This window comes from Anomaloglossus baeobatrachus, chromosome 6 (genome assembly GCF_048569485.1).
Source record: "Anomaloglossus baeobatrachus isolate aAnoBae1 chromosome 6, aAnoBae1.hap1, whole genome shotgun sequence".
Classification (NCBI taxonomy): Eukaryota; Metazoa; Chordata; class Amphibia; order Anura; family Aromobatidae; genus Anomaloglossus; species Anomaloglossus baeobatrachus.
The window spans coordinates 47569798-47596862 of NC_134358.1; the positions used below are offsets into that span (position 1 = coordinate 47569798).

General features: G+C 47.3%; 1 long non-coding RNA gene across 1 annotated transcript; it reads right to left on the reverse strand.

The window, feature by feature from the left end:
* Window positions 1-567: 567 nt before the first annotated feature.
* LOC142244020 (uncharacterized) lies at window positions 568-27065 on the reverse strand. The gene is made up of 3 exons (XR_012724425.1): window positions 27016-27065; window positions 25497-25620; window positions 568-775 (listed from the first exon to the last, which is right to left on the reverse strand). It is a non-coding gene; the product is annotated as an uncharacterized LOC142244020 (long non-coding RNA).

The window sequence follows — 27065 nt, forward strand, 5'->3', positions numbered from 1 at the left end:
GCAGGCAATATGTGAACCTTTGTAAGAGTTCACCCTAACAAGATGTCACCACACTCCATGTTGTTACTTAGGTGGACACGCATCATAACATGAAGGAACATCAAAGGTTTAGTTGGGTTGGAAGTTCGAAATCCAAGTGGTGATTGGCACTCCACTCCTTGCGGTGCATGTGAAACTGAGAAATTAATAGATAAGGAAACTCCCGCCACTCATATGTAATTGAAGTCTTAATTCTTTCAGGTCAGGTTCTGAATAAAAGAATCAAGAGTCTTGATTGTTTTCTTCAGAACCTGACCTAAAAGAATCAAAACTTCAATTACATGTGAGCTTCTTTATCCATATGATGATGGAAGTTGTGACCTATCGTGAAAAGGCAGAAGAAAATCCTCACCATGGGGGGAAAGGGGGAAAAAAAGAGGCACAGAAGACTATACAGTGGGCTGTGGGTCTGCTCAGTACGAGGCTTCGTAGTGTTATATTGTAGATAGATAGATAGAGCTTGACCCTCGTCTGAGTCAATTGGTCCATCATGTTAGGCCTTATTACTACTCGTTTACTGTTTCTATTTTTGCCCAGATCCTATTTTTTTCTTTCAGATCTTCACTAAACCAACAGGTGCTTTCATGTATCCATCAAGAATTGCAACTTTATTGCACTTTCTGCGCTTATACGGTGCTTGTTTTTCTTTTATAGCCTTGGAGCTTGAAGGAGCCGGTGACTCAACGATTGAGCAAACAGGACTTCTGGCAGGAGAGGACAATAATCCTCATGTGTCCTGTAATGCAAAAAGCAGAAAAGGTTACTTTTTATGAGAACAAAAACATGACCAATGGTTGTCTGGAATGTCATCAAATTTACACGTAATAATATGGGTGTCCATCATATGATGGGTGAAGAAGAAAGAGAAGCTAATAAGGTTAATGACTTTCTACAGGGTAAAGACCCCATTACATGCAACGATATATCTAACGATATGTCGTCGGGGTCACGGAATTCGTGAAGCACATCCGGCCTCGTTAGCGACGTCATTGCGTGTAACAGCTCCGAGCGAGTGTTAAACGATCAAACATACACACCTAATCGTTGATTGTTGACACGTCGTTCATTTTCAAAATCTCGTTGATCGTTGTGGACGCAGGTTGTTCATCATTCCTGAGGCAGCACACATCGCAGGAACGACGAACAACAGCTTACTTGCGTCCTCCGGCAACGAGGTGGGCGTGTAGTTAATGCGGCTGGTCTCTGCCCATCCGCTTCTATTGGTCGGTCGCTGTGTGACGTTGCTGTGATGGCGCACAAACCTCCCCCTTAACGAAGAGGTTGTTCGCCGCCCACAGCGAAGGTAAGTACGTGTGACGGGTGTTAGCAATATTGTGCGCCATGGGCAGCGATTGGCCCGTGACGCACAAACGACGGGGGCAGGTGCTTTCACAAGCGACATCACTCGCGATGTCGCTGCGTGTAAAGCCCCCTTAAGAAGTCCACAGAATCCTTTTAAGTTCTCATGTAATATTGGTTCCCAAGGGTCCAATAGACTATCATGGTTCAAGACTCTTCCATAATATAGTGGCTGAGACGCTGAATCCAACGATGTGTCACTTATTGGGCTGTGTTGCTGTTTAAAAAAAAAATTGGTGTTTTATAGGCAGGAGATTATCACTACAGGACTAGTCGTCTCATGCCTCCTGGTCCAACCACGCCCACCACCACTGATTAACAGCTTGCTGACAATCAGTGATATGGGCGGGGTTATACATAGCTCAGCATTCCGAGCTCTGCTAGATTTGAAGCAGAGAAAACAGTGATTGTGTCAAAATGACAGCAAGCAGCCAAGTAAGTGACACATCTCTGAAATCAGGGTCTTTTTCTCTACATCATGCTGCTCTCGGATTACAAAAAACTGCTGACAGATTCCCTATAAATAATTTTAACTGATGAAAGTGTTTTTTCAGGGCATATAGTGGCATCTTCAAGATTTATTTTTTTTTAACAGTTTAGCTATGCAAGAAAAAAAAATATTTCCAATACTAATAAAAAAATACCCAAATAAAGTCATCCCTGTTGTAAAAATATCCAACAAGACTCCAAAAATGTTGGAACCATCCTGAAACTGGGGGAAAATGTAATTTCTTGTATACCTATAAATCAGACAATGGAACTTTCTATAGTTGGGTTTTGGATAAAGTCACGTCGGCCATTTTTGTATCTTGTGTCACCAGACAACCCAATGATGGAAGAAGACCAAACAGGGAAGAGCAGATGGTGAAAACAAGGGTTGGATTTCTTAAAATAACTGTTTAGTTTTTTGTTTGTTTTCGTAAAGGATTCGTCAGCTCTTGTGTGAGAGAAAGTGATATACGTTACATAGAAGTTCTCCAGAAGTTTGGGTGGTCTGGTTCCTCTGACAGGAGGGACGGCTAATTATATCTATGACTGGGAACCACACCAGCGTAGCTCATAGAAGAACAATCACCTTAAAAATACAAAAACTGACTACATCAGTGATCGGCATGTGGGAACGGAGCTTTACCTTTGTTTATTTTTACAGGTTCAGACAGATTGACTGCAACAAGCACCAGTCAATGATATTGCAAGTCAATCAAAACTCCTCGACTGTGGTCTCATGTAGTAATAAACCCAAGGGGCTTCATTCATACAATTTCCTTTCCCCTGTCATGCGATGTTTGGCTTTGCACACACCTGCAGACACCACAGCCTGACAAGCAACCTGAGGCTTCTGTATTGTTAAGCCAGAGCCGGGTGTCGGCTGCTTCCGGTTCACTGGTCTCCAGCTCTGCAGGAGTTAATTCCTGCACACTGGTGAGCAGGACCTAAGAGCTCAGGTTGCTAATTGTCTTGTGCAGCTGTCTCCTCCCTATTTAAAGCATGGCCTCCTTTCTGAATTCGCCAATGAAAGCTTCAGCTTCAGCTTTTAGCTCCAGCGATTCCTGGTCTTGATTTTCATGTTTATGGTGATCCATGTTGCGCTTTTGAAGTGGTGTGGACTTTCCCCTGTTGTGCGTTAATTAATAATATAATAATAATTTTAATAATTTTATTAATTTATATAGCGCTATTAATTCCACAGCGCTTTACATACATTGGCAACACTGTCTCCATTGGGGCTCACAATCTAGAGCAAACACGGGGAGTACATACAAACTCCTTGCAGATAGTGTCCTTGGTGGGATTTGAACCCAGGACCCCAGCGCTGCAAGACTCCAGTGCTAACCACTGAGCCACTGTGTTGCTCCCCAGTACACATATTGTCTCTCCCGTATATTTTGAGTGCTGTGTGTATGAGTTTCCATTCTCCCTTGTCCATGTCATTTTGTGGCTTTTGTTTATGTGTTTTCCAGCCCGCCCCGAGGGTGTGGGAGAGGAGGAGTAAGATCAGGGCTCAGACAGGAGTTAGGGGCAAGCCGGGGGCTCGGACCTGATTACCATTAAATCTACCTTTGAAATAAAGGACAGAGCAGGGACTCTAGTCTGAGGGCCAGCCTAGGACCACCTGTTCCGTCATTACATACCCTGTTACACCCCGTGACATCCCCTTACTTTCACTGTTTCGACAACACATCCACTATACTGTCAACCAATGAAAAGGTTTTTTTGCCCACTTAAAAATCCAATCAGCTGTCAAAAGACCGTTTTGTCAAAAAATCTCCCTCTGTTTCATTTCAAGCCATTTTACAAATATTTTTTTTCACCTTGTTCTCTTTCTGTCCCAGATTTATAGAAAAGCACAGGGATCAAGTTCTGGGGCCTCCACCATCTTTGGGATCTACGGAATCTCCACCTGCCCACCCAATGTCCATTCGGTAGTTCTATCCAAAAATGGAAGAGAGGAAAAGCCATGGAAAGTTGTCCATGTATACATGTGTCTGACTCTCTTTTGAAGTCATCAGCCCGAATTCCTAGATGGCCCTTAGGGAATTTGGCACATTTTACAAACAGCATTCGCCCCGTAATGAAAATATTACTTCAGCAAGGGGGCATAATTTATAGAATTTATTTGGGCTTAAATTATGATGAATATGATACATCACCTTTGTCACGACCCCTGGTTACACTGTAGGGCTGCCCACTTTGGTGGAATTGACCATTACTGGGTTAAGACACCTAAATGTCGCAACATTTTTGGAGTTGCTCAAACATTTGATGATGTTTCGAAGTGTTTTATACCAGAAGATTGGTAAAAACCTGTTAGAGCCGACTGAGCAGCTACTCTAACAGGAACACAGCATTTATACTGATTAGAGCTGTGTAGCTCTGATCAACAGAAATGCACAACAATTCAGACCACTGATCCTTATAGTCCCCTAGGGGGACTATTAAAATAAAAAAAGTAAAAAAAAAGTTTTAAAAATAAAAAAAACCTAAAAGTTCCAATCACCGCCCATTAGCCTCATTAAAATCTAAATGGTTTAAAATATAAAAACTTTACACATATTTGGAATAGCCGCGTTCAGAAATTCCCGATCTATCAAAATATAAAATCAATTGACTTGATCAGGGAACAGTGTAGGGGCAAAAAATTCCAGACGTCAAAATTATATTTTTTGGTCGTCTCAATTTTGCGCAAAATGCACTAACAGGCGATCAAAAGGTTGCATCTGCGCAAAATTGTTACCATTACAAATATCAGCTCAAGACTCAAAAAAAAGCCATCCCTGAGCCCCATATCCCGAAAAATGACAACGCTATAGGTTGCGTAAAATGGCGCAAAAACTGCGCCTCGTTTTTTGGACAATACTTCTGAATTTTTTTAAACCCCTTAGATAAAAGTAAACCTATACATGTTTGGTATCTACAAACTCGTATCAACCTGAGGCATCACACTGACACATGTTTTACCATATAATGAACACGGTCAATAAAATACCCCCAAACAATCAAGAAATTGCACTATTTTTTGTCAATTTTTCCTCACTTGTAATTTTTTTGCCGTTTTCCAGTACACTATATAGTAAAACTCATGGTATCATTTAAAAGTAGAACTCATCCTGCAAAACACAAGCCCTGATATGGCAAGATTTACAGAAAAATAAAAAAAGTTACGGCTCTCGGAAGAAGGGGAGCAAAAAAACCAAAAACGGAAAATCACCCAGGGGTGAAGGGGTTTAAATGACATCACTGGAGAGGGTCATTTTTGACCAGCTGTCCCACGTTTTATCTCAGAGTTTGCATGGGGACTTCAATATCTTCATCTAGTTTGATCTTCACGAGCTACACCAAACCTCTGGAACGCTCTACCCCAAGAAGTTAGGACAAATCACAACTTACTCAGCTTCAGACGCTCCCTAAAAACGCATCTTTTTAGGGCGGCCTATCACACTCCCTAGCCAAACTAATTTCACCTAATCCCTCTACAACTTCTCAGAACATAACCCCACGTCAAACTCCTCAAGGCTCTGGCCAACTGGTCCAGGAAGCCATTATCTATCCCCCATGAGCTGGCTGGATTGTCATTTTAAATAAACACTTGTACCTTGCCCCTCCCCCCATCTCATTGTAGATTGTAAGCTCTCACGAGCAGGGTTGCCATTTTTCCCTTTAAATATTGTATCTTCTATAATTGTTACTTGTTTGTATATGATATGTATATGAGCCTCCTGAATTGTAAAGCGCTGCGGAATATGTTGGCGCTATAGAAATAAAGATTATTATTATTATCTTCACTTCATTGTAAAGTTCTGAAGAATATTTACATTTTCCATGTACGTGGACGGGGTCAGATTACCGGAGAGAAAAGAGAAAATGCCCCTGGAACACTACCATGTATATGCCTCTGATTAGAATTTGCTCATTAATAGAGGCATTATTTGGACACTACATGAAAACTCTTGAAAATAACTTTTCTTACAAAGACCAAACAGTATTATCCTTACTATCCTGAAGGACCATTGGGTCCCACACTTGGCCACTAGGATAATTTAGAAAAACCACAAAGAACTATATCAAAAAAACACCACAAAAAAAGAGCCAAGATAAATGATATGTGCACACACAGAATGTGGTGAGCCTTCCTCATAAAGATGGCTGCAGCCGAGGTGCAAGATGCTGATGTCACAGCCACTCAACCTCCACACTAGGGGGGAGGGGTGGCTGCTTAGCATAAGACATGCACACTAATAAGGCTTGCACTGGGAGCCCATCATATAATGAGTGAAATGCACAGTGTCTGAACTGTGACCTATAAATGACGCCAGAAACCCAGGTCAGGCGGGCAAAACAGCACTATATAGGTGCATCTCGCACGGATACACGAGACGCACAGTGTCTGAATTAAGGCCTATAAATGACGCACAACACCAGGTCCAGGCGGGTTAGTTAGCACTATGAGTACATAACACATGACAGGCTCACCATTTAACCACCTGAATTCAAAAGGTCCACACACATCCTGCAAAAATGGATAAAATGTGCCATACCTCAAATAGTGAGATATTAGTTTATATTTTGGCCCAAAATATGTAAGCTCGCAATCCGTTCGTCAAGGATTCTCACACTTGCGAGTCCCTACACTGAATTAGTTAGAAAAACCACAAAGAACTATATAAAAAAAACACCACAAAAAAAGAGCCAAGATAAATGATATGTGCACACACAGAATGTGGTGAGCCTTCCTCATAAAGATGGTGTGAAGCCCCACAGGTGTAGTGTCGGTGCATTACCTTCAGGGACTCCACTCAGCTGGATCTTGGTCACAGGTAGGAGATCTTCTTCTTGTCGTGACGCCACTCTCAGAATTGCGGTCAGTGGGGGACCGCCACTGCAGGTTGAGGGACGCCTGGGGCTGATGGTGAGTGCAGTTAGTTGGAATGGCCTCCTGAGAGTGAGGCAAGCCCCAGGGCCCTGTGTAGGTGCGTAGAACCACAAGGCGCAGAATAACTCCACACAGGCAGAATGTCTTTCAGGGTTTTTACTCACTTCAGGTGGCAGGGTGAGTAACCCGGGCGTAGCTGGGATGAACCAGGCGGGAATCAGGTATCCTTCAGGCTGACTTCTGATGGTGACTACCAACTCGCCTTCCTTAGCCCTTGGTGGTTTGGGGTAACCCCGACTTTTAGTCCCTATGGGGGTCACCCAGGGAAGTTGCTGAAGCCTCTCTCCCCTTCGTTTGCCGTGTGCTTGTTGCCTGGGCCAGATCACTCCAGCTTCTTGCCTCCTGTGAGCTATGGGCCCTAACTGTGGCTACGTGGCTGCGGCTTTTGTGGTGTTGTGGCGTGGGCTTTGAGAGCCCCACACCGGCAGGTTTAGCAAAAGAAAGCTGGATCTATCTCCGCTTCGGGATCTGCCGCCCGTTTGGGCCTGGTACTCTCTAGCAGTCTCCTTACTTCCCACTCCGTGCTCTCTCTTTAGCTGAAGATGGATTTCGGGTAGCACTCCTAGTTGACCGTTCTCCCCCGTCAGTAGCCACTGCGCGGGCGCTGTTAGACAGCAACAGCCCCACAGGTCTGCTCCTCACTGAGCCCTATGGAGTTCTGCTCTAACTGACTCACTGCCCCTCCTCTCCTGTTCTTGCCTACGCCACCTAGCAACCAGATTCTCTTACCACACCCCTTGAGAGGAGATGGAGGCTTTTGGCCCCCTCCACTATTCCAGTGAAGGTCAAGGCTTTTCCCCCTCCTGGGATCCCCAGGGGTCCTCTCATGGGTACATGTGTGAGAGCTGATTACTATGCGCCTGTGTACCACACCCCTGTCAGCCTTCTGGATTACCTGTATTGTACTGTCCCCAGCATGGGTGCAGTACTCAGTGGTGCCTGACCAGGTCAGGGGCGCCACAATGGCTGCAGCCGAGGTGCAAGATGCTGATGTCACAGCCACTCAACCTCCACACTAGGGGGGAGGGGTGGCTGCTTAGCATAAGACATGCACACTAATAAGGCTTGCACTGGGAGCCCATCATATAATGAGTGAAATGCACAGTGTCTGAACTGTAACCTATAAATGACGCCAGAAACCCAGGTCAGGCGGGCAAAACAGCACTATATAGGTGCATCTCGCACGGATACACGAGACGCACAGTGTCTGAATTAAGGCCTATAAATGACGCACAACACCAGGTCCAGGCGGGTTAGTTAGCACTATGAGTACATAACACATGACAGGCTCACCATTTAACCACCTGAATTCAAAGGGTCCACACACATCCTGCAAAAATGGATAAAATGTGCCATACCTCAAATAGTGAGATATTAGTTTATATTTTTTATGTACTCCCAGTGCAAGCCTTATTAGTGTGCATGTCTTATGCTAAGCAGCCGCCCCTCCCCCCTAGTGTGGAGGTTGAGTAGCTGTGACATCAGCATCTTGCACCTCGGCTGCAGCCATCTTTATGAGGAAGGCTCACCACATTCTGTGTGTGCACATATCATTTATCTTGGCTCTTTTTTTGTGGTGTTTTATTGATATAGTTCTTTGTGGTTTTTCTAACTAATTCAGTGTAGGGACTCGCAAGTGTGAGAATCCTTGACGAACGGATTGCGAGCTTACATATTTTGGGCCAAAAATATAAACTAATATCTCACTATTTGAGGTATGGCACATTTTATCCATTTTTGCAGGATGTGTGTGGACCTTTTGAATTCAGGTGGTTAAATGGTGAGCCTGTCATGTGTTATGTACTCATAGTGCTAACTAACCCGCCTGGACCTGGTGTTGTGCGTCATTTATAGGCCTTAATTCAGACACTGTGCGTCTCGTGTATCCGTGCGAGATGCACCTATATAGTGCTGTTTTGCCCGCCTGACCTGGGTTTCTGGCGTCATTTATAGGTTACAGTTCAGACACTGTGCATTTCACTCATTATATGATGGGCTCCCAGTGCAAGCCTTATTAGTGTGCATGTCTTATGCTAAGCAGCCACCCCTCCCCCCTAGTGTGGAGGTTGAGTGGCTGTGACATCAGCATCTTGCACCTCGGCTGCAGCCATCTTTATGAGGAAGGCTCACCACATTCTGTGTGTGCACATATCATTTATCTTGGCTCTTTTTTTGTGGTGTTTTTTCCACTAGGATAATTTATCTAGTACAAGGCCATTTGGTCATCATTATACTTAAAAAGCAAACAGATCCCTAATTAACTTTTTGTTAAGTGCAGTAAATCAAAGTGTTAAAGTCAATATGTACGTGGGCCTTCATGGCAAACATCTCATTGTGTCGCTGCCTGGGGGGCATTGACACCTCTTACTTTACATGCTAAGTTGACAATTCACTTTAATTTTTAAGGCCATTGCTCTACAGTGAAGGGAAATGAAGCTCTTCTTTTTTTTTTACAGGGACAGAAAGGGTCAATTAAGATTCTGGTGAGGTCTTGAAAACAGCTGATAAAGCACAGACAAGCTCCAGGGTACACAAAGGATTGTGCCTCCATCCCACCCAGAATGGCTGATAGCTGTTGAGTGGTTTTAAAAGATCAAAAAGTAAGTCAAATCCTGGACAACCCCTTTAACAGGAAAATAAATAAGACTCCAAAAACATATTGGCTCTTTGTGTGTCCGAATTAAAAATTATTTCCAAATCTACATAACATTATGAAACCAAAGTCAAAACGTCATCGATGTGATGAGTCATTTTGGGCTTTAGTTGCCTTCATTTAAATATGGAATTTTGTGTTCATTTTATGGAACCATAAAAAAAATCTACAACATTTTTCTGAAGACAAGGCACAAAATTTCAATTAAAGAAAAGATATTATCACCCACTTGCGTTAAGCCAATGTGTGGTTTGGCAGACACAAAAAACACTGTAAACTGGTGGAAAATTGGACGGCAAAAGTCACGTGTATGAAGCCTAACGCTGAAAGCTGAACTGTGACTTACTACATGCAGATGAGCTCCGATGGTGGAGATTTTAGCCTTTTGTATAGTAACTTTCATGATGTATTTGCATTTATTTCATGAGGTTTTTTTTAATCAAACTCAAAGAAAAAAGAGTAAAAGGGTCAGAATGTGGTAATCCATGAATGCACTAAGGCCCCTTTCCCACATCAGATTTTTGCCATCAGTCACAATCCTTCGATTTTTGAAAAAAAAACTGATCTGGTGACTGATGCCGCTAGATTCGTTTTTTTATCATTGACTTGTATTAGCGACGGATTGCGATACATGGCCTCATGTTTCATTCGTCGAAAAAATGTTTGTCCATAACATGGGGACGACATTCAGAGTAACATTTTTTGTGCACGTCAAAAAAACGGACGGCGACGGATCCGTCGCCGTCCGTCGTTTAGTAGGCTGGAAGCCTATGGGCGCAGAATCCATCGTAATCCCGTCAAATGACAGAATCCGGAGACGGATTCCGTTTTCTTTTAACTGAGCATTCTCCAATTTATTATTTAGCTCCCAGCTAGTCAGATCCATCAAGATACTGTGAGGAAAGAGTTAACCTTTTTCACTGCCTTAGAAAAATAATAGAAATTCATTCTCCCTGGCAAGACAGAACCAGACATATTTGCGTAATAAACTGTGAGACCAACCTCAAGGACACAGAATGTTTTGACTTAGAAATGACTGACAAACATCTTGTTATGAGAATGAGAGACGGAATAGACTATTATGAGAGAATAAGTCATTATGTTAATTTCTCTTGCTGGGAACATGTAATTCAGTGTAATTCACGCCTTTAATGAATATGTATGTTGCATAGTTACGCCCTAATCAACTTTGTATAACTTTGAAATGTAAACAAAATAATACAGTCTTTCTATTCGGAGCCGCACGTCTCCTAGCCTTTACGTGTATAACGGTGTCTGCCTGTTTTCATTGAAGGCTAAAGGGAGGGCAGAGGGGGGTCACCGGTACCCTCTCTGCATTCGGACATCGCTGGCAATAGCTGTGACCGTTAGGTCAACCTAACATTATCTGGCGCCCGAAAAGCAGGGACCCGTGTTTCTAATCCCAGGACGCAGTGGACTGTCTTGCCAAGCCGAGGGGGAGGTGACCAGACGTGGGGACCAGAAACACCTGGCCAGGTAAGAGTTGAACCTTATTCTTCTCTTTATGCTCCCCACATCTGATCTCCCCTCTCCTCAACGCGCAAAATGGTACACTGTGAGTAGATACTGGGTTATTGGCGGGTTTCCACTGAACTCTGAGAGAGCCTTGCCAGCTGATGTTTTCTGTGCCTTGTTTGGTTGTTTGTTTGTTTCCCTGTGTTTCTCTGCCTCTCCGTGTGTCACGTGTCTGCTCTCCTGCGCTTTACTTCTGTGCTGTTGTCCTTGTTGGTTGTCATAGATCCCATACATTAGTGAGTGTTGAAAGGGAATAGTGTACCTGCTCTGTCCAATGGATGTGATATTCACTGCCCTAGTGTTAGTGGGAATAGCCCTGTTTGCCATTGCTATCGGATATAGAGTGTATCTCTGTTACAAGAAGGGTAACCCAGCGCCATTCAACATTCTCAGCCCCCTCTGAAGTTAGGACACCACCTTTCAGTAGGAATACAAAAGGAGTTCGTCTCTGAGTATCTCCAGGAAAGGTGGTTCTAGACCTCACCTTAGGTAGGAATACAAAAGGAGCTAGTCTCTGAGTATCTCCAGGATAGGTAGGTTTAGTCCAAAGGACGTTCAAGGGTCTAAAAGCTGAAGAAGATAGAAGAAGAATTGGGCAAGGAATATCAAAAGACAGAAGAGCTGGATGCACCCTGCAACATCTCATTACGTGTTATCATGGCAAAAGAACAGCCAGTCAGTCCAAGGAAGTTTTTTAAGACATTTAGATTGAAGGGGAAGGATCAATTGGACCCCAACAAATGGGACACAATAACAGCTACTAGAGCAGGAGTGATAGCAGATAAATCATGGACTAAACAAGTCAGAACTCTTTCTGACATTGCAAAAACAGCCCACGATCAAGGTTGGATATATCATGAAGAATCAGACACATGGGAGGAAGCTGGGAAGCAAGCTAATAAGGATCCGCAGCCCCCTCCGTACCTGTCAGCTACTCCTGGAACAGCTCCAAAAATAGCAGGATCCCCGGAATGGACCTGCACAAACTGTGGCCAACAAAATCCGGACTGGAGTAAAATATGCCTAGCCTGTGCAGCCCCACAGCACAAGCTACAAGCCACAGTACCAGTGCCTCTTTAGCCCGTAGTGGAAAGAAGAGTCCTGATAAGACCACCTGTTAATCCACAAAACCCAGATCCTCCCAGAGATGCAGTTCCCCGTACGTATGAAGACTACATACCCTGGACTCCAGCCGAGCAGATGGCTTTCCTGCAAAATGCTCCAGACCGACTAGAAACCCAGTCAGTTTTTCACGTTACCTGAAACAAATACAGGTCTCCTACAGAAGCACTTGGTTGGACATGGAAGGTTTGTGTAGTGTTAAAATGTCTCCCGAACTGTATGCCAAACTCACTGCCCACCTGACAGGACATGTTCCGGACGATACCCGTAATGTGGAATCGGGCCAAGACTTCATGATAAGACTCAATCTTTTCTGCGCCCAGGAGCAAAGAACTAAGGGCACAATGGGACCATTGCATCAAGGTCCTGTGGAGAATGTCAGCTCATTTTACTACAGATTGATGCAGTCATTCGCAGATGAAGGGCTGGACTTACAAGCGGGTGCAATACGTCGCCTGATGGTAAGATCCTTTATGGATGGAATACATGCACCTCTGGCAGAAAGATTGAAAGCGTGCTGCCCAGAATGGAGAAACATGGAAGACATAGATCTTCTAGTTAACAAAGCAAGTGGCTTAGAAACCGATGCAAAGGATAAAAGGAGCAACAAGAAAGTTGTCATAGCAGCAGTGGATGGTCAGCCAGAAGGTACAAGAAGGAAGGCACCGACCTGCTACTATTGTGGAGTCAGAGGACGTGATCAGAGACTGTAGAAAGAAGAAGAGGGACACTCAAAACTGACCCGAGAGTCAGGAGGAGAAGACTGCCTGACTTGCGGCAGCACGGGATAGGGATGCCAGAGGTCCATTTATACATGTCCCCCTTCACATTGGCAACAAGGAAATAAGAGCTTTGGTGGACTCAGGAGCCTCACGCTCCTGAACCCCAGGAACCTAGTGCCTGAAGGATCCATCTCATCTGAAGCTACTGTAGTATCCGGATTTGATGGACAAGCCCAGATAATCCAAATAACACATCCACTGAAGGTGAAACTGGGACCACACATGTTCGTGTCTAAATTCTTAGTGTCCCCCCTGGGTGGAGATGCCCTAGTGGGAGCAGATCTACTATCAAGACTGCAAGCTCAGATTGTCTACAATGAAGATGGATCTGCTATCCTGCAAATTCCAAAAGATATCCCAGAAGAAATCCTGTACACTCTTCAGATGATAGAAGACCAACCAGAATCTGAAGTTACACATGAAGTAAACACGGACCCAATACTTCTACAAGTTCCTGCAAAACTCTGGTCCACATCAAAAACTGACCTCGGCACACTACCCGTGCCCACAGTAAAAGTTTCAGTCAAGCCTGGAATTACGCCACCGCAGCTGAGACAATCCCCCCTCCCGCTACCTCTCGCAGTACATCTACCAGTACGTGGATGATTTACTACTGTGCTTCCCTAGTGAAGAGGAATGCTTACCTTTCTGGCAGAAGTAGGATGCAAAGCAAGCAGAGATAAATGCAGACGGTGGATTCCCAATGCGTCACTACTCATGCAACCGCTGTATGATTGCACAAAGAATGTTCCTTTTTCCCTTACAGAAGAAGCTCGACAAAACTTTCAAAAGCTCAAGAAACTAGTGATTGATGCACCTGCTCTGGCACTACCAAACTATGATCTCACCTTTAATCTGTTCGTAGCAGAGCTTCAAGGATTTGCCATAGGAGTACTCACACAGAAGACGGACAAACATCACATAATCGGGTACTACTCCTCTCAACTCGACAACGTCACCAGAGCAGCACCAACCTGTGTCCGTGCTGTTACAGCAGTTTCAAATATACTGCAGAAAGCATCTGAAATCTCACTCGATTTCCCGACTACCATCCTTACCAGCCATGACATCTATGCTGTTCTCAATCAAGTGCAGTTGAAACATCTCTCCATGGCAAGACAAGTCAGACTCCAGTGCACGCTGTTGCTACCCCCCAAACATCTCATTTGCTCGAGTTACAAGTCTAAACCTTGCTGATCTGCTGATGTTTACAAGTTTAGAAGGGGGGACAGAAGAGAGGACAGAAGAGAGTGACAAACGTACCAGCGCACCATTTGATCATGATTGTCAGGAACTCATTGAACATGAGGCAAAGCCCCTGCACAATATTCAGGCAACACCACTTACAAATCCAGACTTTGAACTTTTTGTGGATGGTAGCAGATACGCTGATGAAGCAGGCAAGTTCCACACCGGATTTGCAGTAGTGACTCTATATGCAGTCTTAGCCAAACAACAGCTACCTCCACGCATATCTGCTCAAGAAGCAGAACTTCTTGCTCTCATCTGGGCAATTGAGTTTCTGGAAGAACGAACAGCGAACATCTACATGGACTCAGCCTATGCACACGGCATTGTGCACGATTTTGGCACTATCTGGCAGACAAGAGGATTCCTCATAGCAACAGGAAATCCCATCAGGCATGGAGCCTCAGTGAAGAAACTAATGGAAGTAGCCTTGATACCAAAACAGCTAGCAATCATAAAGGTTGCTGCCCACACCAAGGCTCAAACACCTGAGGCAAGGGGGAAATCGCTTGGCCGATCAAACAGCAAAACAAGCAGCCTTACTCCCTTTGAAGGAGACGGAAACAGTGTCAACAATGGAGGAAGAAATGCAGAACCTCTTTGAGACACAAGAAAACGCCTCTGAGGAAGAAAAGGCCGGATGGCGGGCCAAGGGGGCAGAAAAGGTGGAGGGGATTTGGCGCCTAAACGGACTTCCCGTCCTGCCACGCAGTTGGTTCCCTGCCATTTTCCAAGTACTCCACTACCCCACACATGGAAGCACAAACTCAATCATGAACCAGATGCAACCTTATTGGGTAGCCCCCGGCTTCAGACAATACGCCTCCCGGAGAATAAAAGCTTGTCACATCTGTCAACAACAAAATCCAGGCCAGCTAACTAAAACCCCGCAAAGACACATGCCAAAGACGTTTGCCTCATTTCAAAGAGTACAAATAGACTATATACAGTTGCCAAAACATGGCATCTACGAGTTTGTACTTGTCTGTGTAGACCTCTTCTCAGGATGGCCAGAGGCCTATCATGTAAGCTCAGCCACGGCCCGAATTACAGCAAAGAAATTGGCCTGTGAGCTGGTACCCCAGTTTGAACTCCCTGAAGTCATAGAGTCAGACCGAGGTACTCATTTCACTGGACAAGTTTTCCAGAACACCTGTGCCCTGTTAGGCATTCAGTCAGCCTTACACACACTTTACCACCCACAGTCATCAGGGAAAGTGGAAAGGTTAAATGGGACTCTAAAGCTCAAACTAGCCAAGGCAGTGGAGGAGACTGGTAGACCATGGACAGAATGTCTCCCCATAGCTCTTTACTCTATAAGGACTACCCCGCAGGGAAAGCACAGGCTCTCACCCTTTGAAATACTCTTTGGTAGTGCACCCAGATTAGGATGCTACTTCCCGCAGGAGTTACACCTGCAATGTGATAGCCTAACGTCTTATGTTGTTTCCCTGCAGAAGAGACTAACTGAAACCCACGAAAGGGTCTACTCTTCTTTACCTTACCTGATCCTGATGCTGTTCCAGGAACCCACTCCCTAAAGCCTGGTGACCGGGTCTACCTAAAGAAGCACGTGAAAAAGACCCTTGAGCCACGATTCGAAGGGCCTTTGACTGTCCAGCTGACCACTCCAACCTCCGTCAAACTTGAGGGGAGATCGACATGGGTCCATGCCAGCCACTGCAAGAAGGCCTAATACTGCTGATAAGTATTTCTATGTGTACTCCCTTTTTGGGGCCTTCTACACCACGGCAGAATTCATTTGAGACCCATCATGAAGTGTTAGCTGAAAAACTTGAGATCACAGACTGCTGGATATGTACACACGCACTTGTGACAGCCTCTTCCATGCCATACTTAGCCATACCAGTCCCAATAAACAAAGTGTTTCAATGGGGAGGCTGTTACAACAGACTATCAGTGTTCCAAGTGTTACTCTGTTTACTAGTTGCTTATGTAGTGTTCAAGTTGCTAATGGCTTTGTTTTCCCGCTGCTTGAAGCAATGTAGATGCAATGATTATTCAGCACCCGTATGAAATCACTAATATGCCTTTTTCTCTTCTCTACTCTTTCCTCTAGAAATCACCTTGGCGTATCATGATGAGACTCCTATCGAGAGGCATGCAGGCAGTCCTGGGTGACGGATGTGAGACGACACTCCCTGAGCAAACCCGCGGCTCAGAAAGTATCTGGAGGCTAGCCTGCTTTCTCTATAGTCCACGGCTTCTCGATGGCCCCCTGTCCATCAATCACGCCAATAGGGGGGATTGTGAGGAAAGAGTTAACCTTTTTCACGGCCTTAGAAAAATAATAGAAATTCATTCTCCCTGGCAAGACAGAACCAGACATATTTGCGTAATAAACTGTGAGACCAACCTCAAGGACACAGAATGTTTTGACTTAGAAATGACTGACAAACATCTTGTTATGAGAATGAGAGACGGAATAGACTATTATGAGAGAATAAGTCATTATGTTAATTTCTCTTGCTGGGAACATGTAATTCAGTGTAATTCACGCCTTTAATGAATATGTATGTTGCATAGTTACGCCCTAATCAACTTTGTATAACTTTGAAATGTAAACAAAATAATACAGTCTTTCTATTCGGAGCCGCACATCTCCTAGCCTTTACGTGTATAACGGTGTCTGCCTGTTTTCATTGAAGGCTAAAGGGAGGCAGAGGGGGGTCACCGGTACCCTCTCTGCATTCGGACATCGCTGGCAATAGCTGTGACCGTTAGGTCAACCTAACAATACCAATCCGTCACATCAGTTTAGCCACAATCTGAGACGGATCTGCTGATCTGTCGAGAAAACGGATTGTGACTGATGGCAAAAAAATATGTGTGAAAGGGGCCTAAGGCTCACGTTGTTGGGTTGTGATAAGCCACAACCAATGAAATGTACATGTAAAAATGGCTGCCGTAGTCCCACATGGAGAGGCAATCAAACTTCCGGGGAAAAAGGGGATAATGCCGGACTGCCAAAGAAATTCCAGATGGCAATTATATTATTATTATTATTATTTATTATTATAGCGCCATTTATTCCATGGCGCTTTACAAGTGAAAGAGGGTATACGTACAACAATCATTAACAGTACAAGACAGACTGGTATAGGAGGAGAGAGGACCCTGCCCGCGAGGGCTCACAGTCTACAGGGAATGGGTGATGGTACAATAGGTGAGGACAGAGCTGGTTGCGCAGTGGTCTACTGGGCTGAGGGCTATTATAGGTTGTAGGCTTGTTGGAAGAGGTGGGTCTTGAGGTTCCTCTTGAAGCTTTCCACGGTAGGGGAGAGTCTGATGTGCTGAGGTAGAGCGTTCCAGAGTATGGGGGATGCACGGGAGAAATCTTGTACACGATTGTGGGAAGAGGAGATAAGAGAGGAGCAGAGAAGGAGATCTTGTGAGGATCTAAGGTTGCGTGCAGGTAGGTACTGGGAGACTAGGTCACAGATGTAGGGAGGAGACAGGTTGTGCATGGCTTTGTATGTCATGGTTAATGTTTTGAACTGGAGTCGTTGGGCGATGGGAAGCCAGTGAAGGGATTGGCAGAGTGGCGAGGCTGGGGAGTAGCGAGGGGAGAGGTGGATTAAACGGGCTGCAGAGTTTAGGATAGATTGGAGGGGTGCAAGAGTGTTGGAAGGGAGGCCAGAGAGCAGGAGGTTGCAGTAGTCGAGGCGGGAGATGATGAGGGCATGCACTAATGTTTTTGCAGATTCTTGGTTAAGAAAAGCACGGATCCGGGAGATATTTTTGAGTTGTAATCGGCATGAGTTGAAGAGTGCTTGGATGTGTGGCTTGAAGGATAGAGCAGAGTCTAGGGTCACTCCAAGGCAACGAGCTTGTGAGACTGGGGTGAGTGAGCAACCATCAAGTTTGATGGAAAGGCTTGTTGGAGGAGATGAGTGAGGAGGAGGAAAGACAATAAACTCTGTTTTGTCCATGTTAAGTTTTAGGAATCGTGCAGAGAAGAAGGATGAAATAGCAGACAAACATTGTGGTATTTTGGTTAGTAGAGAGGTAATGTCAGGTCCAGAGAGGTAGATCTGTGTGTCATCAGCATAGAGATGATACTGGAAGCCGTGGGACTCTATGAGCTGTCCCAAGCCGAAGGTATAGATGGAGAACAGCAGGGGTCCAAGAACTGAGCCTTGAGGGACACCGACAGATAGGGGGCGAGATGAGGAAGTGGTGTGAGAATGGGAGACGCTGAAAGTTCGGTCGGTTAGGTATGAGGAGATCCAAGATAGGGCCAAGTCTGTGATGCCCAGAGATGAGAGACTCTGTAGTAGGAGGGAATGGTCTACTGTGTCGAAGGCAGAGGACAGGTCCAGGAGGAGGAGGATAGAGTAGTGTCGCTTGGCTTTGGCGGTTAGTAGATCATTGGTGACTTTGGTTAGGGCAGTTTCGGTAGAATGATGTGGTCGGAAGCCAGATTGAAGCCGGTCAAAGAGGGAGCAGGAGGAGAGGTATGAGGACAATTCAAGATGGACATGCTGTTCCAGTTGTTTTGAGGCGTAGGGGAGAAGGGATATGGGGCGATAGTTTGACACAGAGGATGGGTCAAGGGAGGGCTTTTTGAGGATGGGTGTAATAGAGGCATGTTTAAAGCATTCTGACATCGTATCCAGATCTTTTTGTAATATTGTACTATCCAGGTCAGTTTTTAATGTAGGATATTAAAAACTGACCTGGATAGTACAATATTACAAAAAGATCTGGATAAGATGTCAGAATGGGCAGATACTTGGCAAATGAGATTTAATGTTGATAAATGTAAAGTAATGCACCTAGGACGGAGTAATCCTATAGCTGCGTATACATTAAATGGAAGTAAACTCGGGACTACAGAACAGGAGAAGGACTTGAGTATTCTCATTACAAATAAGCTGAGCAGCAGCACTCAATGTCAAGCAGCAGCTGCTAAAGCAAACAAGATTCTAGGGTGTATAAAAAGAGAGATTAGATCCCGTGATCCCAACGTATTGTTACCCCTCTATAAATCACTTGAAAGGCCACATCTGGAATACGGGATCCAGTGATCCCAACGTATTGTTACCCCTCTATAAATCACTTGTAAGTTGTAAGGCCACATCTGGAATACGGGATCCAGTTTTGGGCTCCACATTTTAAAAAGGACATTCAGAAGTTAGAGTCAGTTCAAAGGAGGGCAACTAGACTATTACAAGGAATGGAAGGCCTCCCATATGATGGCAGGTTGAAAAAGTTAGATATGTTTAGCTTAGAAAAAAGACGTCTCAGAGGAGATCTCATTTATATGTATAAATACATGTGTGGTCAATATAAAGGACTGGCACATGACTTATTTCTTCCGAAAACAATACTAAGGACCAGGGGGCACTCACTGCGAGTGGAAGAAAAGCGATTCCGACACCTAAATAGGAAAGGGTTCTTTACAGTTAGAGCAGTCAGACTGTGGAATGCCGACCACAAGAGGCAGTAATGGCAGACACTATAACAGCTTTATATCAGGGCTGGATGATTTCCTCAGTACACAAAACATTGTTGGTTATAAATGACTTAGTGACTAAATGTAGAACTGGTGGAGGAAGGTTGAACTAGATGGACCTAGGTCTTTTTTCAACCTAAATAACTATGTAACTATGTGTGTCGCCCTGGGCAAGCCAGGGGACACGGGTCACAACACCACCACACCCCACACTCCAGGTAGGCACATCAATGCTAACCACAAATCCTTGTTGCCTTCCTCCAGGAGTTTGATGATGCACACCAGGGGGTGGGCCAGGCGGTTGGCTCCGCCCACCGAGGAGCTCACAACTCTGGAGGCGGGAGAAACCAGGCAGTCCAGTGAGGGACATGAAGGAGTAAACAGCAGAGATTAGCCCAGGCAGGGCTAGAGTGGAGTTGAAGTCTAGCTGAGGGCTAGCGAGGAGACAGCTCAGGGAGGAGCAGGTGTGAGGAGCTGAAGAGAGAGAGTAAACAAGCAGTGAAAGTGGAAAAGTGGAAAAGGAGGAAAGCAAGTGAAGTGACAGTAAAGAAAGAAAGCCTGAAGGGTCCAGCTTTGTGTAGGGCCAGATCAGCAAGGTCAGCGACGGCGGTGACTGTCTGGAGGGGGACCGTTTGGAAGTTCCTGGAAGGACCCCGTTGGCTGTGTGCCCGGTGGTCTGGAGCAGTGTTCCGAAGGACAGTCAGCACCAGGGCAGGGGCCTCTCGGACCCCGGCAAGGCTAGGAGTCGCCAAATTTGCCGAATCCGTCAGTGACGGGGACGCAGATCCCCCAGCAACCAAGTCCCGATTGAAGGCAACAGCCCAACCCGTATTGGAGAGACACCGCCACCGCCACGGCACCAGTTTCTCAGGGCCAGCGCCTGCGGGCAAAGTGTAGAGCTCCTCCGGCCCAGATTGCAGTCGGGGAGCGGGTAACCGGAGGGAATCCACCGCTACCACAAGTCAAACATAGGTGCAAGGAAGAGGGACATCACCGTCACCTACCGGGAGTGCAGGTGCAGCCGTCTGTGGGACCGTCCTACCAGCCGTTTGGTTTACCGTACAAACTGTGTCCGTGTCTCAGGCTGAGTGAGTACCACAGTGCCGCAAGGCACAGCGCTGCCCCCGCGTCCATGCGCCCACCAGGCCCTGCACCTACTTCTCCATCACCGGGCCCCGGGATCACCAACCCCTACCCACGGAGGGGCAACACAACAACTGGCTGCTCCGCATCACCATCCCCGGGAGCCCCATATTGAGCAGCGGTGGTGAAATCACCACAACCGTGGGTGGCGTCACGAACTATAACAATCCCCACACCCAACCACAAAACCCCCCTTTTCACTCACGGGCGAGGAGTGTCGCTCGAGAAACCCCGGGATCTGGCCCACCGCTCGAGCTACCACTGAGCAGCTGCCGGACCCGAGCAGAAGGGGTGAGCGCGGTGTGCTGACACCCTCCTCCCCGCCCGCGACAACTTGGCGTCACGAACAGGATCTTACCGCTCTGCCGTCAGGTAGAGGTGCGCCTTGTTACCGCCGGAGGCATCCGGCAGAAAAAGTTCAGAAGCCGCCATCTTTGGCGCGAAAAGTTCCCGCTCGAGCGTCTTCTCGAGCAGTAGAGGCGCGAAGGCCAAAACTCCGCCCCGAGAGAGGAGGGGCCGGAAAGAGCTAAGGGGGACGCGATGGCGGCTGGACGCATGTAGCTGCGGCTATAAAAGCAGGGACGCCAGGACCCTGCGAATATACCGTTCCTGGAAGCAAACAGAGAAGCCATCATGTGGATGCCGTCCCGCGACACCGTAGCCCCCGCGCCTGGAACCGCGGCGTGGGTGGAGATCCGAACCGCGCAGCTCTATCAAAGGCTGCAGGTCAGGATGCAGCTCCTCATGGAGGAGTGGGAGGCCGACATGGCGGACGTTGTAGCCACCGTGCGGAGACGCGAGGAGGAGGCGGAGAAAGGGAGGGTGAGTGACCCACGTCCCGATGCCCTTGAAGGGCCGGTCATCGCGGCTGTGGGGCCCGGTCCAAGCCCTCTCCCCCCGTTGCCTCCCTCGCCACCCGTCCCGGAGGCCGTGACCCCGCCACTAGGCCTGCTACCACCGCAACCGGTAGCAGTACCCAGCGTCCCCGCCCAGGCGGGCCGACCTGTAACCGGAGCCCGCGGCACACCGGAGGTGTTACCGTGGAAGACGCCGAAAGTAGAACCGGAGGCATCCTCTGAAAAACTCCCCGAGCCGGAGCCGATGACCCGTTCCGAGCCCAAGGCCTGGCAGCGGAAAGCCCCTATGCCCATCCCCCACACCTCGGCTGAGGTGGCGCCGGGTTGTTGCTGCAAGGCAGCGCCCAAGGCCATGACACCGCGGGATACGCCGCCCACCTTCCTGACAGTGGGTAACGTTCTGGATGTCCCGCGGGGCCCGACCCGTGCGCCGGCGCTGGCGGCAGCGCCATACTGGGATAGGGAGCCGGTACCGCTGGGCCTGGAGATCGCCGAGAGGGAGCAGAAAAAGGCCGAACTGGTGGCCAGAGCGATCCGGGAGAAGGAGCACCTCCGGCGGGCAACCTCCCGTGCCCGAGGACCGTTGTACGTAGGGCAGGTGAGGCGGTTTGATGTCCGCCGGGGCTACGGGTTCATCTACGAGCCGGGCCTGGAGGCCGAAGTTTTTGTAGCCCAGCGGGATGTGAATGCCCACCTGCCCGAGGAGCATCCTGGCCGTAATCTGATGCCGGGTGATATTGTCCAGTACACTCGGTTCTTTGGGGAGCGAGGGTGGTTTGCGCTGAACGCTAGATTGAAGGGCAGCCCAGAGGCCCTAGCAAGCGCCGCGCCCCCTCCCTTGGAAGGAGCACTGGAGCCTGGAGGACCGGAGTAGGGCAGCGGATGCCCGTTGCACCGTCCCCGTTGGGACCACCACTGAGTTGTGTTTGTTTGAAAAGTTGAAATGATGAAAAATGATGATAACCGAAGATTAACCTGATTTGCTTTTGTGATTTGCAACCGGCAGGAGCCGGCACCGTTGTCCCCATGGGGACCGCTTAAGTTTTGCATGGGAACTATCCATGGACAAGCCCGTGAACTTGCAGGGCACCACAAACGTTAAGTGGCTTGTAAATATGTTGGTTGCCGTTACCGTTTCCGCAATACCGTCTCCGGAGAGGCAGGTTGGAGGGAGGGCCCTGAGCAGAGCAGGCTGGGGCCCAGCCACCAAAGGAACCGGTGGCCACCCTCTGGAGGGGAAGGACAGATCCCGCTCGGGTGACTTGTGCTGGACTGTGGGTCAAGGGGTGCTGCCTGGGTTTTAGGGGCAGCATCAGGGCCAGGTTGCTTGGGTGGGAGAGAGCGGAAACCGTGACCGTAAACCGTTGCAACGTTTAAGTAAATGTGCCTCCCGTCTTGGGAAGAGTTTTGATTAAAAATGTTATTTATGTTTGTTTAACCTTGTTACCCCTTTTTACAGAAAAATAAAACCGGTGTAGGACGGCAGCCCGCGGACGGTCTGCATTTTGCTAAGGGGGAATGTGTCGCCCTGGGCAAGCCAGGGGACACGGGTCACAACACCACCACACCCCACACTCCAGGTAGGCACATCAATGCTAACCACAAATCCTTGTTGCCTTCCTCCAGGAGTTTGATGATGCACACCAGGGGGTGGGCCAGGCGGTTGGCTCCGCCCACCGAGGAGCTCACAACTCTGGAGGCGGGAGAAACCAGGCAGTCCAGTGAGGGACATGAAGGAGTAAACAGCAGAGATTAGCCCAGGCAGGGCTAGAGTGGAGTTGAAGTCTAGCTGAGGGCTAGCGAGGAGACAGCTCAGGGAGGAGCAGGTGTGAGGAGCTGAAGAGAGAGAGTAAACAAGCAGTGAAAGTGGAAAAGTGGAAAAGGAGGAAAGCAAGTGAAGTGACAGTAAAGAAAGAAAGCCTGAAGGGTCCAGCTTTGTGTAGGGCCAGATCAGCAAGGTCAGCGACGGCGGTGACTGTCTGGAGGGGGACCGTTTGGAAGTTCCTGGAAGGACCCCGTTGGCTGTGTGCCCGGTGGTCTGGAGCAGTGTTCCGAAGGACAGTCAGCACCAGGGCAGGGGCCTCTCGGACCCCGGCAAGGCTAGGAGTCGCCAAATTTGCCGAATCCGTCAGTGACGGGGACGCAGATCCCCCAACAACCAAGTCCCGATTGAAGGCAACAGCCCAACCCGTATTGGAGAGACACCGCCACCGCCACGGCACCAGTTTCTCAGGGCCAGCGCCTGCGGGCAAAGTGTAGAGCTCCTCCGGCCCAGATTGCAGTCGGGGAGCGGGTAACCGGAGGGAATCCACCGCTACCACAAGTCAAACATAGGTGCAAGGAAGAGGGACATCACCGTCACCTACCGGGAGTGCAGGTGCAGCCGTCTGTGGGACCGTCCTACCAGCCGTTTGGTTTACCGTACAAACTGTGTCCGTGTCTCAGGCTGAGTGAGTACCACAGTGCCGCAAGGCACAGCGCTGCCCCCGCGTCCCTGCGCCCACCAGGCCCCGCACCTACTTCTCCATCACCGGGCCCCGGGATCACCAACCCCTACCCACGGAGGGGCAACACAACAACTGGCTGCTCCGCATCACCATCCCCGGGAACCCCATATTGAGCAGCGGTGGTGAAATCACCACAACCGTGGGTGGCGTCACGAACTATAACAATCCCCACACCCAACCACAAAACCCCCCTTTTCACTCACGGGCGAGGAGTGTCGCTCGAGAAACCCCGGGATCCGGCCCACCGCTCGAGCCACCACTGAGCAGCTGCCGGACCCGAGCAGAAGGGGTGAGAGCGCGGTGTGCTGACACCCTCCTCCCCGCCCGCGACATATGTAACTATGCAATGTAGGAACATCGTGTTTTCTTAAAGGGAACCTGTCACCATGTTTTTCCTTTATGAGCTGCGGCCACCACCAGTGAGCCCCTATATGCAGCATTCCAGAATACTGTATAAAGAGCCCAGGCCATTATGTGGAGCATAAAAAACACTTTTATAATACTCATCCAGTGGGCGGACCGGTCCAATGTTTGTTGCTGCTCTTGGTTCGGCTCCTCGTCCATCTTGTGTGATCGCCGTCCTCCTGCCCAACCTCCTGTGCCTGATGTGTCCTACATCATCCACACAGAGGCCGCCTTTGTGCTCCAGCGCATGTGCACTTTCATCTGCCCAATTGAGTGCAGATCAAAGTAATGTAGTGCGCATGCGCAGGCGGTCTTTGACCTTTTCTCATGCCTGCGCATTACAGTATATTGCTCTGACTTCAGCCGAGAAGATCAAAGTGCACATGCGCAGGAGCACAATGGAGGCCTCTGTGTGAATGACGCAGGATGTTTCATGCGCACAGGGCTGGGCAGGAGGATTGCAGGCGATTGCACAAAATTGAAGAGGTGCCGAACCGAGAGCAGTGACACCCATCGGACTGGACCGCACCCTAGGTGAGTATTATAAAAGGTGTTTTTTACGTTATACAGAGCAGCTTGGGCTCTTATATACAGTATTCTAGAATGCTGTATATAATATTTCGCCGCTGGTTCCCGCAGCTCAGAAGGAAGAAACCTGGTTAATTATTTCATTAATGTAATCCCGATGAGTTAGACATAGTTTTCAGAAATGCGTCGACTTAATAAAACATCACATTCCTACATTGCCATCTAAACTTTCATAGGCAGTGCAGCATTAACCTCTTCTTTCCCTGAAGTTTTGTGATTTTTTTTTTTGTGATCTGAATATTAATCATATCTTATTAAAAGGGTAATCCAATATAAAAAAGAAAGAAAAAATAAATAAGCAAAATATACCAAAGTAATTATTATTTAACCTATTTAACCCCTCTGACCTCTGTGGCTCAAAGTTAGGCTGCTCCAGTGATTTCCGGTAGGACAAGAAGAAACGCCTCCCAGTCTTCGGTCAAATGATTGGTAAAGTCTGTGATTAGCTGCAGCATTCAGGCATTCAAATAACTAGAATAGGACATCATCATAGGCATTGTTAGACTGGGATGCCAGGGGGCCACCAGTAACATCAACTATGGTGACCCACCGTGCAGCTGTATGCATCTATATACATTATTCTCATTCACAAATTCATCAATATAATAATAACAACCTGTCTAGTTTTTTTACATGAATGACATACACATTGAGAATCAAGCATATTGTGCCAAAAACAACCCCATATAAGAAGCTTATTCCTGCACAGGGGCCTACTGGGAAAATTACCGATTTGCCTGTGGGCCAGTCCAACCCTGATCAGAGGCATGAATAATTGGGATCCACATCTAACAACCAAATAGGGGTTAGTTAAAGTAATTAACATATATATATACAGACCGAAAGTTTGGACACACCTTCTCATCTCTAGAATAAGTATTAAGAGGAGACTGTGTGCAGCAGGCCTTCATGGTAAAATAGCTGCTAGGAAACCACTGCTAAGGACAGGCAACAAGCAGAAGAGACTTTTTTGGGCTAAAGAACACAAGGAATGGACATTAGACCAGTGGAAATCTGTGCTTTGGTCTGATGAGTCCAAATTTGAGATCTTTGGATCCAACCACCGTGTCTTTGTAGAAAAGGTGAACAGATTGACTCTCCATGCCTGGTTCCCACCGTGAAGCATGGAGGAGGAGGTGTGATGGTGTGGGGGGGCTTTGCTGGTGACACTGTTGGGGATTTATTCAAAATTGAAGGCATACTGAACCAGCATGGCTACCACAGCATCTTGCAGCGGCATGCTATTACATCCGGTTTGCGTTTAGTTGGACCATCATTTATTTTTCAACAGGACAATGACCCCAAACACTCCTCCAGGCTGTGTAAGGGCTAGTTGACTAAGAAGGAGAGTGATGGGGTGCTACGCCAGATGACCTGGTCTCCACAGTCACCAGACCTGAACCCAATCGAGATGGTTTGGGTGTGAACTGGACCGCAGAGTGAAGGCAAAAGGGCCAACAAGTGCTAAGCATCTCTGGGAACTCCTTCAAGACTGTTGGAAAACCATTTCCGGTGACTACCTCTTGAAGCTCATCAAGAGAATGCCAAGAGTGTGCAAAGCAGTAATCAAAGCAAAAGGTGGCTACTTTGAAGAACCTAGAATATAAGACATATTTTCAGTTGTTTCACACTTTTTAAGCGTTTCATTCCACATGTGTTAATTCATAGTTTTGATGCCTTCAATGTGAATCTACAATTTTTAGAGTCATGAAAATAAAGAAAACTCTTTGAATGAGAAGGTGTGTCCAAACGTTTGGTCTGAACTGTGTATATATATATACCGTATATACTGGCGTATAAGACGACTTTTTACCCCCTTAAAATAATGGCTACAGTGGGGGGTCGTCTTATACGCCGGATATATACCTGGGTGCTGTAGTGCGCCGCTCCACTCCGTTCCACGCTTGGATTCTGCC